Source organism: Nymphalis io, chromosome 4, assembly GCF_905147045.1.
Source record: "Nymphalis io chromosome 4, ilAglIoxx1.1, whole genome shotgun sequence".
In the NCBI taxonomy this organism is placed as follows: domain Eukaryota; kingdom Metazoa; phylum Arthropoda; class Insecta; order Lepidoptera; family Nymphalidae; genus Nymphalis; species Nymphalis io.
This window is the reverse complement of record NC_065891.1, coordinates 10,469,239-10,487,526: the sequence shown is the minus strand read 5'-3', so window position 1 is coordinate 10,487,526 and position 18,288 is coordinate 10,469,239. Positions and strand designations below refer to the sequence as shown.

Genomic DNA, 18,288 nt, shown 5'->3' with positions numbered 1-18,288 from the left:
TAGCACTCTTGTGAGGGGAGGGCAAGCACCCTATCTCCTTTTTCTGTACCGCTGACAACGTATATATAAAATTCGATGATAATCGGTTGAATAGTTAAGACGTGACAACGTAACAAACAAATAAATTAACTAACCCATATAAACGTGAAGTTTATAATATTAGTTAAGATATACAAACAAACCTCCTGTCTCTTGATGTGACGATGTGTTACGTAATTGATACAACTTTCACGCTAATTCAATTACCGAAGTGCTTCTGTAAACACTTATTGTTCGACCGTAGCTAAACTGATGAGGTTAACCCATTTAACCTTGTTTCCACGTGTGTATGTAACCAACTTATACATACTTGTTGTTATAGGTTCCTCTGTCATACTGTTACGATCGATGGTAAATATGTATAATAATAATAATTTAATTTTTATTTACACCCAATAAAATTATGTACACAATTTGTTTGCAGTATTATCTAAATCTAGGTTTTTACATTAGCAACAATGGTGGTGGACCTCTGACTCCGAAAATAATATAAATTGTACTATCAGAGGCAGCGATTCCTCGACAATTTATTGCACACTAGGTTAGATTCTTTAAAAACCGTAGTAAAAAAAATATATAAAAAAACAAATGAAAATTAAAAAATAAAAATAAAACTATTAATAAAAATATGTTCTTATGCGTGTTTTTGTATATACATATGTGTGTGTGTGGGGGTGTGTGTATGTTTGCGTGTGTGTGTGTGTTTGTGTGTGTGCTTGTGTGCATTTATAATTGTACTCAACATGCCTAAAGTTAATTTGATTTTTACTCATTGGTTAAAAAAAACTGGATAGAACCATCATTATACACGAACCAAATCGCAAAGGATAGATAGTGTTATATAAATTCTTCGAATAAAATGAATCCGACCTAAACTCTTAGCGCACCATTAAATTCAAACAAACATTGATTGATGTTAGTGAAGTCGTAACTTTATTTGTTAGGATTTATTAAGTCATCTTAGTAATAACATATCCTTTGATTATTGCCTAAGATTAAAGCAAACATTGAGAGAATATTGCAAAAATATAAGATGTATATTCCGGGAGCCAGCGATGTAAGCTACGAAATCATTTTAGACCATTTATGCCAAGATTTATTACCAAGTAATATTATGTAAAAAATGTAACTATAAAGGAGGTTAATTAATAGTTCAATAACTTAAAACAATTACTTTTACTAGCAATCAGTTTGGATTTAATTTGAAAATTTAAAAGATTTTAATATAGATTGAAAGTCGTACGCCATCCCTCGAATTAGTTACATTCTACAATTGTAATGATTGCATAGCCAAGATAATTGATGAATAAATGAAGAATATCTTATAAATGAAGTCTTGAAACTGTTTTATACCTTATCGTCTACATAAGCATCATTATTTCAATATTTATAGTGGTTCTGATTTTAAGGAAGGGTAAAATATGTAAATAAAAATTTCAAAAAGTAATTTTATACCGTTCAAAATGTTGTTTAATATTTGTTTAAATAATAATTTTATTACTATGACAATACGCTGTTTTAGATATTGTGAAATACACGTCAGTCACTTTTATAAAGTTATAATTGAATTTACAACTAATTTATAATATACAAAAAGTAATGAAAACCACAATCAGCTCATAGGGGGATGCACAGATACAGGGGTAAAGGAAACAGATTATATTGGGGCCCAAGCGTGCTTAAAATCTATAATTTTATTGACATTTTTAAATTTAATTGTTTTTTTAAATAAATTAAACAAAAATCCAATGTGAATTGTTGTATAATCAATATGCTAGTAAATTACTAAACTTAAAACTTACTATTAACTTACTGATATGGTCTCTTAATGACAATATTGTTACCGTCCTGCTGTACAAACGAATAATTATTTATACATTTTTATTCGTATAAAATAAAGTATTTTTATTATTTTTTCTACCATAAAATAATAAACACAATGTCAGTTTGTTAAATACATTAAATTCTAAGTGAGATGAAAGTGAATATCATAATGTAGAACACGGGTCGACGAGTTATTATACTTGCCTTTATTCCATACACGCCGAACACTTCAACTAGCACACAAAGCTCCTATTGTATTGTAATGAAATGTCATACGTCGTGTAATAGTACAGCCAGTAATCGTTTAAAGACACTAATAAAAAAAAAAATATTAATTAAATCTAATAGTCATCCAGGCATCATAGTCATAAATTTGTAGTTATCGCCATAAAGAATCTAGATCACTAATTAAATTAAATAGGTATGTTATTTAAATGTTACGTTGTCATCGGACGAAATATGTGCATAATTTCAACTCGATCGGTCTGATAGAACTAGATATTTAATAATGTCAAATTTGATAATTCTTTGTGAAGTCGATTAGAAGAATAAATATATATGTAGACGCTTGAAGAGTTGAGAAAGAATGGGGAAAATATTGTTATGTAAGAGGTGACACGTGCAAGGAAATAGTTACCTGAGGATATGAATAGGGAAATAGATGAGTGAAACTAAAATCACATACGTACTGCGCCCCGAGATGAATAAATAAAGGCAAGCGAATGAAATGAAGAAAGATATTTTTCGGATTACCTATTTAATCATCAGTAATTCTACCGTTAAGCTGTCAGATATTAATAGCTATGAAACTGTAATTATTGAATAGAAACACGTTAAAAGATAACCAATGGTGCAGTGGATGCAATACGTGGACCTTAATCGAAAGAACATGGATCGAATCCGAGCGAGCACCAGTGCGATTTTATCTGTCATTCATTACATTTCTAACTATTTGTCGCCCGAGGCTTTAAACGCGTTTGTTTTTTGGGCAGGGGTTAGGTATAAAAAAATTAGGTTCAAGCTTGTTCCTACCAAATTTCATCAAAATAAGTGGTGTAGCCGTAAAAGCATAACAGACAGAGTTACTTTCGCATTTATAATATTATAGTATATATAACACCTTTATTATTAACTTAATTATAATTTCAAACGTGACCACTTACTTAACCCCCTATTTCTTAAATTCTAAGAGATTTTTTAAGTATTCTGAATCACAAAATATGATTGATTTGATAAGCAAAATCGTTTAAACACAACCACATGTTTTTAAATTTATATAATAAATAAATTATAAGCATAGTTTACTATAAGGCACTTAAGGTAAATAAAGAGAACTGACTCGTTTATTATTTTTTTATCTCTTAGTCGGTATTGGTAAAGACATATTTTTAGTATTTTAAATGATTTTATTAGTACTTACAATTAAAATATTTTATGTGACAAAGGGGAATTTTATTATGATAAGTATGATATATAGAAACGCATATAAGTTTAACCACTCCCAAACAAAATATTTATATTTATAAGCGTAAATGACTCAATTGATTACTGGCCACCTAGCGATGTAAAAGTTGCAGGTTCGATCCTTGGGCTCTTGTTTTCCCTACTTCTAACATAAGCACGCTTAATTGGTAATTCCTTAAAAAAATGAAAGGTACTCTTTTAAAAAAATATATATTTTACTTAAATTTCAACATAACACGCGTTTACACGTATGTCACTTGTCGGTGACAGTTCATTTAAAATGGCCAGTCTTAGTGGTGTGTCAAGGAGAACAGCTTCAATTTATATGCATTGCATTTACAAGAAAGTTATTTTACACATAAATAGTATGAGTACGTTTTGAAATATCGGGGATTCCTTATATATTTATATACCTTATAGCGATCGAGGTGTAACTCGTTTAAATTATGTTCCTTAAAACGATAGCACTAAATTTATACAGTGGTTTATTAACGTTTATTCCCATTTCACGTCTTATGAGATGTAAACTTAAAATATATACTTTAATAATTCTTTAGGTATATGACAAATTGATTTGACAAATTGACAAGAGAGAACAAATGCATTTTGCATTTGTTCTCTCTTCAAAATAAAACTTTATACGACGAAAACTTTTAGAAAACAATATAATTTTATTATGATAATATTACCTTTATTTTAATTTTTTAAACCTGGAAAAATATTTAAATTTGAGCTTAAATAAAGTTGAGTTCGTGTTATGTTCGTAATAATCAACAACACAGGCGTGTGTGATGCGGACAAATGCTTATAAAAATATGTGTAAATAGACCATTCATTCAGGTTAACAATGGCTACTTTTATAATAACAATGGTAATCTTTATTGAAATCTTTAAGGACAAAACGATAAATCCGGTAAAGTTTAAGTGAAACGAATTTACTCACATCGTAAATCATGGTGCACACCTAAAATTACGTTTTACGAACGCTTAACTGTTTAAAGATGCAAAACTCCCGGACAAAAACAAAACATCGAAAATTATGATTAATAATTGAACAAAATCAATAAATAAATATGAAATAATAATAATAATAGTTTATTTGCATACAACACGATAAACATTTTAACATACACATGTTAAGTCACATATATGACATGCAAATCTTATTATAGATCTTCTTATTCTTATAAGCTTATATTTAATGATAGAACACGAGTATATTAACATTTTAGACTTAAATATATTTTTTTTCCGGAGACTGGAACTCACTACCCTTTATATATATATTTAGATAACCTGTGTTAAGGATAGCAAAATACCAGCCCCCAGGATGGATAAGCAATATGGCTACATGCAAGTAAATGATAGTTATTTAAGGCTTCTAGTAAATAAAATAAATGAAAACAGATTCGCTACTAAAATAAATATACTGTGCTTATTAAAAATATATATATCAACATATAGTATATCCACCACGCACAGAAGGGAGATAACGGTGGCGAAAAAAGAGTGTACGTACTTAAGAGGGTGTCAAGCCGTTTCTCGTCACAGTATACGAATCAATCTGATAAGGCACGCCAATAGATGTTTCAGATATATAAACGTCACCCTAAAACTGTAATTAATAGACAGCATTTCGAAAATTGAAATAATATATTCTGGATAAAGGTAGTGAATTACATAAATAAGATATACAAAGTTTTGCTTGTCGAATGAATACAGCGGAAAAACGATTTTTGTAACCAATTCGTGTCGTTCCATGTAAACGTATCTTCGAGAATACCTTTTACGCAAACAGCATTCAATATTGGGTGCTACATTGTTCACACGCTTTTATTTCCCACGTACGTTCAACAACTTTAGAGAAAATAAGAAAATTCCTTTATTGAGATAATATTCCTTTTCCCTTTTTTGACCGACTTTGAAATAATTGAGGACTTTTTCAATTCAGTTGTTTTTTAAGTTTGTTATCTCAGAACTCTATTGAAGCATCTATTTGGATTTTTTTTCGGCTAGGTATAAGGTAAGGTAAGGTATAGGTAAAGGCTTCTTATTTGGTCCCATTTAAATTTGAAGAAAAAATACGACTAAGGGTGAAAAAAGAGATGATCGTTTTTTTATGACTGAATGAATTTTATTTGTAGTCTTTTTTACACGTTTCATACGTATTACTTATACGATTATAAATTATCAGATGATACTTTTCAAATTTTTTTTTTTTTTAATTCTTGGATGGAGTTAAAATTAATATAATCGAACAATACTATGAAACATTTTTAAAAATAACGGTACTGTATTAAGCAACGCACTGGCTCTTTGATTTTCATGCAAGATAAATAATAAATTAAATTATGCTTAATTTACATACCCTATGTAAATTACTGGAGTAACTACCGAGCTTACTGCCGGTTCTGATCGATAGAATCCATTTCGAACCAGTTGAACCTTAAAATTTAATTCAATACTGTAATTTAAAAGTGCATATAAGCGTTTATTTGAATTTAATTATTTTTTCGAAATCAACTAGTCATTGCAGTTTTAGGTTTTCTAAGAAAATTCCTAAACACATTTATATTAAATGTGTGTATACTTAACTCTAATTTAAATTATTAAAATTTATTTTTATATAAATTATGTTAGACTATAAGAATTATTATCGTAAATAATTTAAATAAATGTGTTTGTCGTTTTATATTTTTTTTTAAATTAAATTTTATTTTATGTTTACATTGAATAAATGATAAATAAATGTGCTGTCGAATTGGAGGGTACGACACAGTTTAATACTGTTGTAGTTACTACCGTATATTGTGTTTATGATATGTATTAATTGTTCAAAATAAATATTTAAAAAATATAATAGAACTATATTACTATATTATTGTAATAGAACGTAAATTTAAAACCTATTCCGGTCTTTGTGTACACGATTACTCAATTACAACTTGAGCTTGACACATTCGTATTTTATAACTTAAACTCTTAAAGAGCGACTATTTCTAGGTACGGATTGTACTGATAAGCAAGCGATTGCATTCAATGCAAATTTAATTTATTTCAGCCAGTCAGAAGCATAGGGACGAGAAAAGCAACCGTTTTAAGAGTAGACGCATTACTTAACTTCCGCAACGTAAGTTGTTTATAATGTTGCGTTAGATAACAAGTTATTTTAAACATACCATTAATTAGTATAAATAATGGGAAATGTAATAAGTTTTTATATAAGCACTGAGTGTACTACACTAATCTTTGTAAAAAAGGTTTTATATCAATTGATATTATTTCAATTACATTAATATAATACATTATTATAATAAATAATTGACAGGTGTTTTTTTTTTATATTTTAAATCTTTACAGAAATTATGTTACGTCGGGTTTTTTCAATTTATAGTGCATCTAAAAATACCGTGGATTATCATAAATATTTGAAAAAAGAGTTATGTTAAAAATATTCGCTGAAATTTAATTAAAAGTACATAAGTTAAATCTATATATTCTTCTTATTCATATTTATCTATTATTCTTTATTTAATATTATTTATTTCAATAGTTACTATTTCTTTCATATTTAAGACGTATAGCCCACTATTGATTTGTTAATAATTATATAAAGTGACAGGTACTTTGGTAGATATCGTAAACAAAAATTAATTTTTTTGTACGACAAACAATAAAATATGTACGTCTTTATTAAATCCGAAGTCGTAAATTCATTTGATATCGATATTTTACATCTTTTGTATCTGTTGTTGAGTGTTGGATTTCCTATCGCGATATGTATTTGTTTATTTTTTACATAGAAATATGTGAAATATATTGAAGTTATTATATATAGACAATAATTAAATACATTCATATATAATTAAAATAAAATGCATTTAGACTCAAAATCAAAATAACAGCTAAACAAAACCTATTATATATTACTTTATATAAGAAAAAAAATGCTTGACATATTTAAATAATAGTTTATTCTTCGGAAAATGATTGGGCTTATTTACCCTGGGTCAAGTTTAATTTTTCATCGTATACAAATGACCCACGATGATATATATGTACAAATAAATAGTTGTAACTACATCTTATATACTTTTATTCCTTTGTATCTGTTATAACAATTCATAATGTTGATACCAAATTATGTTATAAATTTAATTGACATAGTAACAACTTGCAAAACAAATTATTTCCATTCATAATATTATATCAACTTATTGGTTTACTAATTAAAAACATAGCAGAGACAGTAATTTATTTGAGGCAATATATTTAAAAAATATATAATAATAAGATCCAGGGACATTTTGCACACACGGCCATCTGATCCCAAATTGAGCTTGTACAGAGCTTGTACAGAGCTATAGATAATTACACCCAGACTCAGGACAAACTGACATGTTCATGCACACAAATATCTGTCCTGGGTGGGAATCGAACCCACAACCTTCGGCGTGAAAGGCAAGCATCCACCAACCACGCCAACAGGCTCGTCATATATAAAATAACTTACCTTTATAATAAAAAGTCAGCGTCGAATTCACAACTCTACAAATCCAAATAAAACATTTCACATCACTTAAAAATGATAAAATGTGTACTAGTTTGTATACATATTTTTTACTTATTAATAATATAAAGTCAAGCACTTAATATGGCGATAGTTTAAATCGATCTATTCTACACACAGCCACAGTGTATTAACATTTGACCACTTCACACGAGTCATAGTTCGTACGTTTGTAAATAAACATTGTAATCAGTCCTACATAGTACTTGTGCGTACGACAGTCACTGGTACACTGCGGTCCGCGGACTCGTAACCGAATAAACCGAATGATTAGCGTACTTGACGTAACAGCCTCTTGTTTCTTACAGAAATGTTTATTAATCCGAATACAAGGTATTTGTTATGGGTAAGATATTTACACGTAACTTGAAATATTCAATACTTGTTTCCGCTCACGGCTTCGCCCGCGTTTGTAAGGCAAGTGTGAGGTACCCTGTTTTATTTTACTTCATTTTTTAATCTAGTATAATTGAAATTATTTATTTTGTTTTAATTTCAAATTATATTAATTATATATATTTATTGTTTATTTTAATTTATATTTTATGACCGCCAATATTATTTGAATTGAATAATTGATACTTGAAATAAATGATTTTTATTTCATTTATGTGTGTAAAGCGTAACAAACAAATAATCAAACTCACTTTTGCATTTATAATATTAATTAGGATTATGATAGGTTCTATGCTTCACGTATTAGTTTACATATATATGTGTGTGTGTATTTATATATATATAAAGAATAACACATCACAAGCTTACATTACCCATTACACATTAACTAGTTATATGTCTATGTACTTCCTCGATTAAGAAACCACAGTACCCACCTAAAATAACTAAGTAACAGCAAATATTATAAATATTAAAAGTTAAATTAAAAACATTACGACATATTAAAATTGATATATAAAGAACTAAAACTAATTATCTTCTTATATTTGTGATGTAAAGTGTTTTCATTGCTTGAAATATTCCGTACATATTTCAAAAGTTAGTGGAATTGATGCAATAAATATTTGTGTTTTATGTGTCGTTTCATTAATACTAATTATTTCTCATTATTTCTTAATAAATAACATTTATGTATGAGTAACAGCCTTCTTTAATTTTCAAAGAGATTTTATTCTAGCTTATTCCACCATACTGCTCCAATGCGGGTTGGTGGATACACATTCGACAGACTTTGATCCGAAACATGCAATTTTCTTCAAGTTTTCTTTTACCGCCGACCACGAATAATAAGCCCAAATGTATAAGCTGTATAAATAAGTTAAATCCATTATAAGAAAATCTAGACGTAGGCTTAACAATTAATAGAAGTGTAATCAATCAAAATCAATTAAAAGTTTTTGAAGTATAACTAATTATGATTCAACATTCGTTATTATCATATACTAGCCAAGCAACTCGGTTTTTTCACGGATTGAATTGGTCGGTGTAAAACGTTTATATAGACGGACTAACATACTAATAAATTTTATATGTATTAGATATAGTATAGAAAACGCGTTCAGATAAACATACAGAACGAGCATACTGACATTTCATTTTTATTTATATAGATTTATTCATAATTTAATTTTTCGATAAGAATAAAAAGCAATAACAAGGTATTTTATTCACAAGCTCATTAAACAAGAAATTAACCAAAACAATACCGAATAAAAAAACATTCGTAATTCAATTACTTATTACGACATAGATAAACTAATAAAGTAAATAAAAAAATATATAATACTTCCAAATTTAAATAAGTAAATCAAACAATCATCTTGCATATTAAGATTCATTATATGAGCTCAACTAACTGAGTCTCGAACACTATTCGAGACCAGTTTAAAAAAAGGAAATATAATTTGTTTATCCGGTGACCATAAACCGAGCATTTCATAATCAGTAGAAGCTACATAGTGCCTACTTTAATTGTATGATATCTACATATATTACTTTCACTAGCTTTCTCCCTGTGGCTATGTATTGTGCATTTACACCCGTAAAACGATCTTAACAATAAGCGTCAGTGGCGTTTATGGTTTACGCGTCGCCAAGCGATGTAAATCGCAGGTTCGATCATGACCTCTTGGGCTTTTGTCGTCCCCACTTCTATCACAATCCAACTAATCCTTCCTTAAAGAACGCAAACTGCTAAAATAAAAAAAAATTATCCACTACCATTAACACAGTCCACCTCTGAACAGAAACACGTTAGGTTTTCAAATCTTGCTATAAGAGGTTTTGAAAAACATCAATAAATTCAGTGACGGTATTGACGTACAGCTTGATTTCTCAATTACGTTTTACAAATCATATTCATAAATTCATAACAGGGGCCAATTACAAAATGAATGTATTTATTTTTATACATAGCACTTATTTATATATACTTTGAAACGGGAAGGTAATAATGATAACAATATATCAATAATCAAATGTATATTTATATCTTAATACTTTTTCCAATTCACAACTGTTATTTTCCGTTGTCATGGCCACATCATCTCATCCGTTATTTCGGTTGCCATAGCAACATTTTTGTACAAAAACGAATGACGTTCCGAAATGAGCCGTTCGGGTATTAAGTTCTGTTGTCACTCGAATGTGACGCCAGTAATGGTTACAGGCGGGCTTGGTGGACAGTCCTGGCTTTAACTGTCATGGCATGGCATAGCATGGCTTGGCATGGCTTGGCTTGGCTTGGCTTGGCTTGGCTCGCATGTGACATGTGGCGTGGCGATATGTAGCGTGGCATTAGCGTGGCGTTACAACTTAGTCATATAATCAAAATAATTCATTACGTATATAATATACATACTCTATGTTAAAGTTTAATTTATCTAACGGTCTAAGAGACCCTTTACATCACAATTATTTTATACTGGTATGGAAATAACAGCCTATTTATTCAATATAACCATTTTTAATAGCATTTTTTTAAAGAATTTACTTGAATACAAGGTTTTTTCTAATATAAATAGCAATTTCTAACATTCAGTCGCTATTAAATAACAAAAATCCTTTTTTTTTTACATTTAAGATTTTAATTTATTTTAGACATCTCGGGTTAAAAAAAAGCACAAAATGTTTTACTGTAACAACAAACTTATTTTAAGTAAGGAGAAATGATAATTATGGGAATTTTACAAACAAGATACATACGGCCTTACTTAAAAACGTTAATTAACGGTGTTTTATTAAACACTGATTTCTCTTTCCGCCATCATTGATATCTTGAATGAAAGAAGAAGCACCGTTACTTATTAATAACCCACAATGTTGAAATTTGAATAGTATTTTTATAATATACACTATCTTAAAAATCTTAGTATATGCAGAACTGATTAAATAATAAAGCGCTTTAAGTAACGATAGAGTTAAAAAATATCAATTTAAAAAGTCGAATTAAAACAATTAACACAAATACTGTTCTTCCAGTGACCGAAATTCAACCACAATAATTATTGAAAATTTGAGGAAATCATATATGAACATGCATATTTCGATTTTTTTATTACTAATTATTTCCAATTGTTTTTATTGATAACACAAAAACTCTTCAATCGCTCCTGAACAAAAAAATTAACATTGCCTATTTATACATAGATAACAATATTTCTTTCAAACATCTCGATAAAGTAGATTGTATATAAAAACTAAACTCTTTTTTCAGTGATAATCTTGGTCAAATACGTCATACACGGTCCTTTACAATAACCAACCTGTCAACTGTATGAATGGAGCTCGACCCATAGAATATTCATAGCCTCTTAAAGTATAAAACCGCTGCTTGTCTGATGATAACCTCGTTCTTACAAGGCGAACCCACTTGCTTAACACGAAAATAACTTACTTATATAACTATAACTCACAATGAAAAGGCACAGTGCTGCTCACTATATACATAATGAAACTATATATACGCGATTATGTCTTTGTTTTTATGTTCGATACAACGATCAAAACATTTTTTTCTGTACCCTCACACCTAAGTTTAAATGATAATTTAAAAAGTTGACATAACTTACATTTATAAATGATGTACGATATTTTTAAAACCGGCTTATGACAAAGTGGTTCAGGCTAATAATAAAATTATTTGTATTTATGTAATGTATACATTATTTATACATTTTCATATTAATCATTTTCCATATAATGTATTAAAAATAATCAAAATGAAATATATTAATAACGTTTAAGAATAATTTAATGAAAATAAAACAAATGAAAATGAATGTATGGTAATAAAATTGTAATTACTTAAAATAATAACGTGAAAATAATGTCAACATATTTAACGTTTACAAACAAATACAGCCGAGATGGCCTAGTGGTGAGAGCGCGTAAATCTTAACCGATGATCGTGGGTTCAAGCCACAGAAAACATCGATTGATAACCTGCATACGTCAAATTTCACTGAAATTCTGCCTTTCTGAAATGTGTATTCCACCAACCCGCATTGGAGCAGCGTGGTGGAATAAGCTTCAAACCTTATCGTCAAAAAAAAAAGGTATAAGAGGCCTGTTATTATACTGTACTGTAAATATTTCAGCCTAGCTTCTCTCCTTAGCCAATTGTATGGAGTTTAATTCCATAAAGATCTTCGTTACAAAAACACTTATAAATTTTTATACGATTTGCTATATAAGCAGTTCAAATTGCTATGCTGTAGTGATGAACTTTCATGTCAAGATCGTATTCCCAATATAAACAATTCGCTCGTTATGCTTACTAGTTCGACTTGAAATTGTTGTTGTTGTTTAAGAGACTAAACATTAAAGATCTGTTCAAGTCCTACATTTTAACGCAACGCAACTCAACGCGAAAATGATTCACTTCCGTCATGTGTATATTTTATCACGCTTTAGTATTTTTATTATCACATACCTATCCTATAAATATACCTAGTGCTCTTAAATCGACTTCAGTCTTCAGATAATGATGTATTCTATCTCTGAGATAGAATAAATCATTATCTAAATATAATTGAATGAACAGCGTACTAGCTCAACCGATTTTGAGAAAATAAAAACTGTTCATAGATTAATAGTAAATAGTAGACAGATATAATTCGCAGATACATACATGTATTTATTCAAATTAGATTGCTTCATAAAATGTAAATAATTGCTATCGTCAGTGGTAAAGTTGTAGTTGACTAAAAAAGTAACTGTGAAATTGAGAGCTATGTTTGGTAATTCCCCAGCGACCGTTAAGGTACACGTTCGCGTTTGTTATGTGGTGATATTCTATCAATGTTTGCGGTTTTGTGACTCATAGATAAAACATTTCTACAAAGAGCATCGGGAATTTCCTATATAACTGACTGAGAAATCGGTTTATTTTACATTATGTTCGATGTTTATGCTTTTAACGTTCATATTGAGGTATAAAATTCTAATCTTACCAATGTGTGCTTCTACGGATTTTATTTTATTTCTCAACAACGTGACAACATACCTACCAGTAAACAATACTTTAAAAGTTTTTGAATAGAATTTAATTTGTCAAAGTTCATGATTAACTGGCACTCTTATATTTAACCAACAGTATCCCAGTAACTGTACTGTTATGAAACTAAGCATAGCTATATTTAATAAAATTATAAAAGGAAAAAAACCCAGTGCCTATAATTATAATATTGTCGCTGAAAAGTCAAGCCTGCTTAAATATGGTTATGGTTGATAAAAAATCAACATTATAGACTAACGTCTGCACGCATTAATGGTTCGGTCAGACAGCGTCGCAGCCGGTGTCTGACTAAACGTTAAAGATTTTTTTTTAAATTAATCGACATAATATGTTCAAAGTATAAATTTACAAGTATATTTTAGACAAATAACAGACAACATATCAATGAATAACAAAAGTAAAATTATAAAAACGGAGCTATTTATTCTGGAAAAACATAGACAAACATCTATTGTTTAGTATAAATGTGTGAAATACATGGCACTTGAAATAAAATGAAACGGCGAAAGTAACCACAGACCATGGGAATCATCGACATTGTCCGGAAAAATATTCACACAGAAGGTTTAATAAAATAAGTACATTTTATTTATTCTTGTTGACACTTATTCAAAGCGGATAAGGAGTATAGATTATACAGGTTTATATTATTATTGTACCGAAAACAAAATTACAAACTGATATTGTATACACAAACTTTTGGAAATATTTACTAATTTTGGTATACCATCAACAACATAGACACAAGCAATGGGTGACAATTTGTATTAAACGATATTTTTTTAAGCAACATGATATTAATCATTAAATATTATGCAAATTTATCCGTCTTATAGTCAAATCGATTATCGGTTGGGTTAATGGGATACCTCTCAAGATGCGCTTTAGATTATAAAAATAATTACGTACGTACGTACTTTGAATGACTATCAATAATATGAAAAAATTATAAAACATACAATTGTTAATACAGAGAGAAGTATTACATTATTGGACACAAGCTATTTAGATTTAAAACAAAACACTTAATTGGACGTTACAGAGAAAAAAACATTTAATAAATGTCATAAGACTTAGTATAAAATTATATAGTAATTATGATGCATATACCTATAGTTTCAAAGATTAGAAAAATTACACGAGAAAAATTAATGTGGATTAAGATTAAATAAGAAAAAGACAAGCACAACCTTCGATCGCTAATAAGAACTATTAATTATGAATATTATTACTATTATTAGTGATCGAAGGGCACAACAAATGCTAAGAACAATAATCACTACAGAGGTTAATTAGATAACAATTAAACGCGGAGATGTTATGTATATACATATTATAGTGTAATTAACAGCTGAACGAAGCTTTGTCATTATTAAAAAAATAAACAATGACTAAAAACTAAAAACGATTTATAACTTTTGAGAGACATGTCTATTGACAATGGCAATATTATGAACGTAAACTTTAAATGCTTTAATTATATTTATTATATTTAGTTATATAATAATAGTAGGATAAAGTATGAATGTTGCATACGATTTACTGTTTTACTATGATTTATAATAATGTCCTCTAGGGAGATTTACCCACGGCGGCCATTCTCAAGAGATATTAACCAACTGCGCAGGACATATAATAGTGCGCAAAAACAGGTGCACTCTCTATTTCGATAGTCTGGGAGTTTTTACCACTTTCGCAACCTCCCACAGCCAAACCAACTGCTACTTGGGCAACTGACGGTCGATTTGCTTATTAGCCATATAAGATCAACTATGACTTTTGTATTTGCAACGCTATCTACCGGACTAGATGGGACGGCCATCCGACACGAGCAAAAAGAGTTCTCAGTTGCAAAACAAACAGCTTTACGTGTTTTTCGAGGCACGGGAGTGTACATACTTCCCACTCCCAGAGACTGGGCTGCTATTGAAAATTTTCTGACAGAAAAACGAGGCAGTCTATGATTATTTTATTATTATAATTTATTTACTTACTCTACAAGGAATATGAGTGACGATACAAATATACAAAATAACGGTTAATAATATCAACATTGATATCGCATCAAACTTTTTTTTAATGTTTAATTTAAGTAGGTTATATATTTTTGAGTTATCACCATTAAATAACTGTGAACATAAATTCCGAAAAAAACTATAGGTCACATGAATAGCTCTCCTATATTACTTAATCTATTATATCTTCGGAAATCGTCCCCCGATCTTTAAAATTTAATTGTAAGTACAGATGTTAGTTAGTGAACAAGATCAAATGAGACGTTCTGTTTATTGTCTAGACTCACGAGTACTTCACGCCGAATGACTTAGTTAACTAGGTCAAGACTCAACCAGAAAACAATAACGTGGAGGGTACAGTCTTGGTAGTTATTTATCTAGAGCTCCATCTGCAAAGAGCTCTTACTTTTAAATAAAAAAAAACCGGCGAAGTTCAAAATCAACTAGTACAGTAATGTTTATAATAAATAAAACAAGAAAGCTACGTCTGCACAGGTACAACGTATGTAATATACTTGCTTTATCTTTTTTTATGATTTCAATAAAATAATTATTAATTTAACTTCCGGTAACTCCCTTAGGCACTTTATTATAAAATTATATCTTATAACACAATTATATAAATTAGAACAATAATAATAATAATGTCCTCCAAACCGACTTCAGCCACGGCGGCCAATCTCAAAAGTGATTAGCCAAGTACGTAGGAGATATTATAGTGCACAAGTGTGTGCGCAAACACAGGTGCACTCTCTATTCCCTAACTCTCATAATCCGATGGGACGGCAATCCGATATGACCGGAAAGAGTTCAGGCGCAGAACCAACGGCTTTACGTGCTTTTCGAGGCACGGGAGTGTACACACTTCCAACTTCCAGACTCCGGGCTTTTCCGGGAGAATTTTCTGAGAGAAAAACCCAATAACTTTTTTTATTGGCCCGACTTGGGATTGAACCCAGGACCTCCGGATCTGCGGCCTTACGTCAAGCCACAAGACACGACAGCCACAACGAGGCAGTCAAATCGGAACAATACTATTTTACTAAAGAACTTTTTACCAATTTATGGCCTTACGTCTTATAAAGGTTATTTAAGGGTGTTTAGTTAAGCACTGATTTGATCATGTCGAAATTTTTAATGTTAATATCTAATATATGGCTAAACTTTTTTTTCATTTATTTTAATACATTGTATGTGAATAAATGAATTTATTAAATCCTTTCGTCTAAATAATTTGAATTATAAATCAACTCGGATAACAGACACAGCACCTGTAAATATAACATGTTTACTTTGTCAACTGTCAAAAGCGAATGACATACGTCATACAAAATACTTGTCAGGTTGTCAACCGAAGGCAAAAATAGCCGGGTACTGACTACTGGATAATTTTCTTTTTCATGGAAATAACAAATACACTTATAGTTAAATATGACCACTGCCGTTGAAAAACGTCCTCAAGACTGTGATGCGTGCAGGATAGTTAGTTCAATAGGTCTCGTTGGAATTGGTGCGTACCTTGCTAACGCTGCTTGGAAGAATAAGACGCTTCCTGGAAAAATGGTTATATCAACAATTTCGTTTGGTAAATTCTACTTTAATATTCCTTTTATTATATCGAAGTGATTATATGTTATCGTTGGAACAAAAAAAATATTGTGTAATCTTTAGGCTAATAGTCACCTTTATTATTAACCTATTATCCACATCTTCTCTACTTAAAACATGATTTAAGTTAAATACCTTTCTATAAACATTATTCCAGGATATTTGAGGCTAAAGATACTTTCATTATATTTATTAATTACATGATTATAGCAATTTCATTGATATGTTTTGTTTCAGCGTTTGTAACCCTTGGAGTACAAAGGTACAAGCAGCAATACCCTTTCAATAAGCATGTTCAAAAGTCATGAAAACAGACCTAAGGAGTGTCAACTGCAATATATGTAGCAATTTAATAAATTTAAGATTTAATGAGTCCTAGAAACATCATAGTCTTTACGAAGATTCTGCAAAATTGTGAAGTTACATAGTTTATGCAAATATTTATATTGATGTTTATTTTAACAATTTACAATAACAAAAATAATATTATAAACCTGGTCAACTGGGTCACTGTATTATTCTGAGATACATTTGAAGAATTATAATTTTATATTGGCCGGACCTGGGAATTGAACCCAAGATCTCTGGGTCTGCAGCCTTATAACAAACCACTCGTCCAAATGAGGCATTCAACATACCTATAATATGTAAGCACTTACTAACGTATAGCCTGATACGGGTGCTTAATGCAAGTTAGCATTGCTACTTTGCATTGCTTAACTGTCTTTGTCTTTCTATTAAACCAATAATGATAGAAAGAGAGAAAACAGTGTTTAACAAAACAGTCACTAAGCAAAGTTTGTAAAAAAGACCTTTACTAAATAAACTTAATTTTAATATACCTACTTGATTTTGGGTTTACATGACCTGGTACAATATTGCGTCAAAAAATTGAGAGATATTTAAAATCAATTAAAATAATAGTATCTGTAAATATTGTAGATTATATTGTTGTAGACTATATAATTGTCATATGTGTAATTAATAAAAATTGTACAATATATAACTTTTTCTTTTATTATAAATTTATATTTCACAGTAATAAAATAGGTTAAATGCTAAGACAATTAAAAACAAACTCATTAGAGAGCATAGTGTGCAAATTTAATTATTAATAATAATAAATTCTGATGGATACAGAAGTACATATTATTGCCATTTTTCAATTATGTTAAGGTAGAAGAGGGCTTGTTTGGCCTAATCCAATAGCAGGAGATGTAAAGACTGAAGAGAATTGCGACATAAAATCATTGATCAATCAATCTATAATATATAATCTATGGTATTCATTA

The 18,288-nt window shown here is 29.5% G+C and overlaps 1 protein-coding gene across 1 annotated transcript in view; it reads right to left on the bottom strand.

Annotated features, from left to right (window-relative positions):
• The window catches only part of LOC126781829 (venom dipeptidyl peptidase 4), a 42,686-nt gene extending 34,579 nt beyond the window's left edge, over positions 1–8,107 (bottom strand). Inside the window, exon 1 of the mRNA XM_050506905.1 lies at positions 7,841–8,107. The gene's annotated coding sequence lies outside the window, so the exon portion shown is untranslated. The remainder of the gene's footprint in view (positions 1–7,840) is intronic.
• Positions 8,108–18,288: the final 10,181 nt, after the last annotated feature.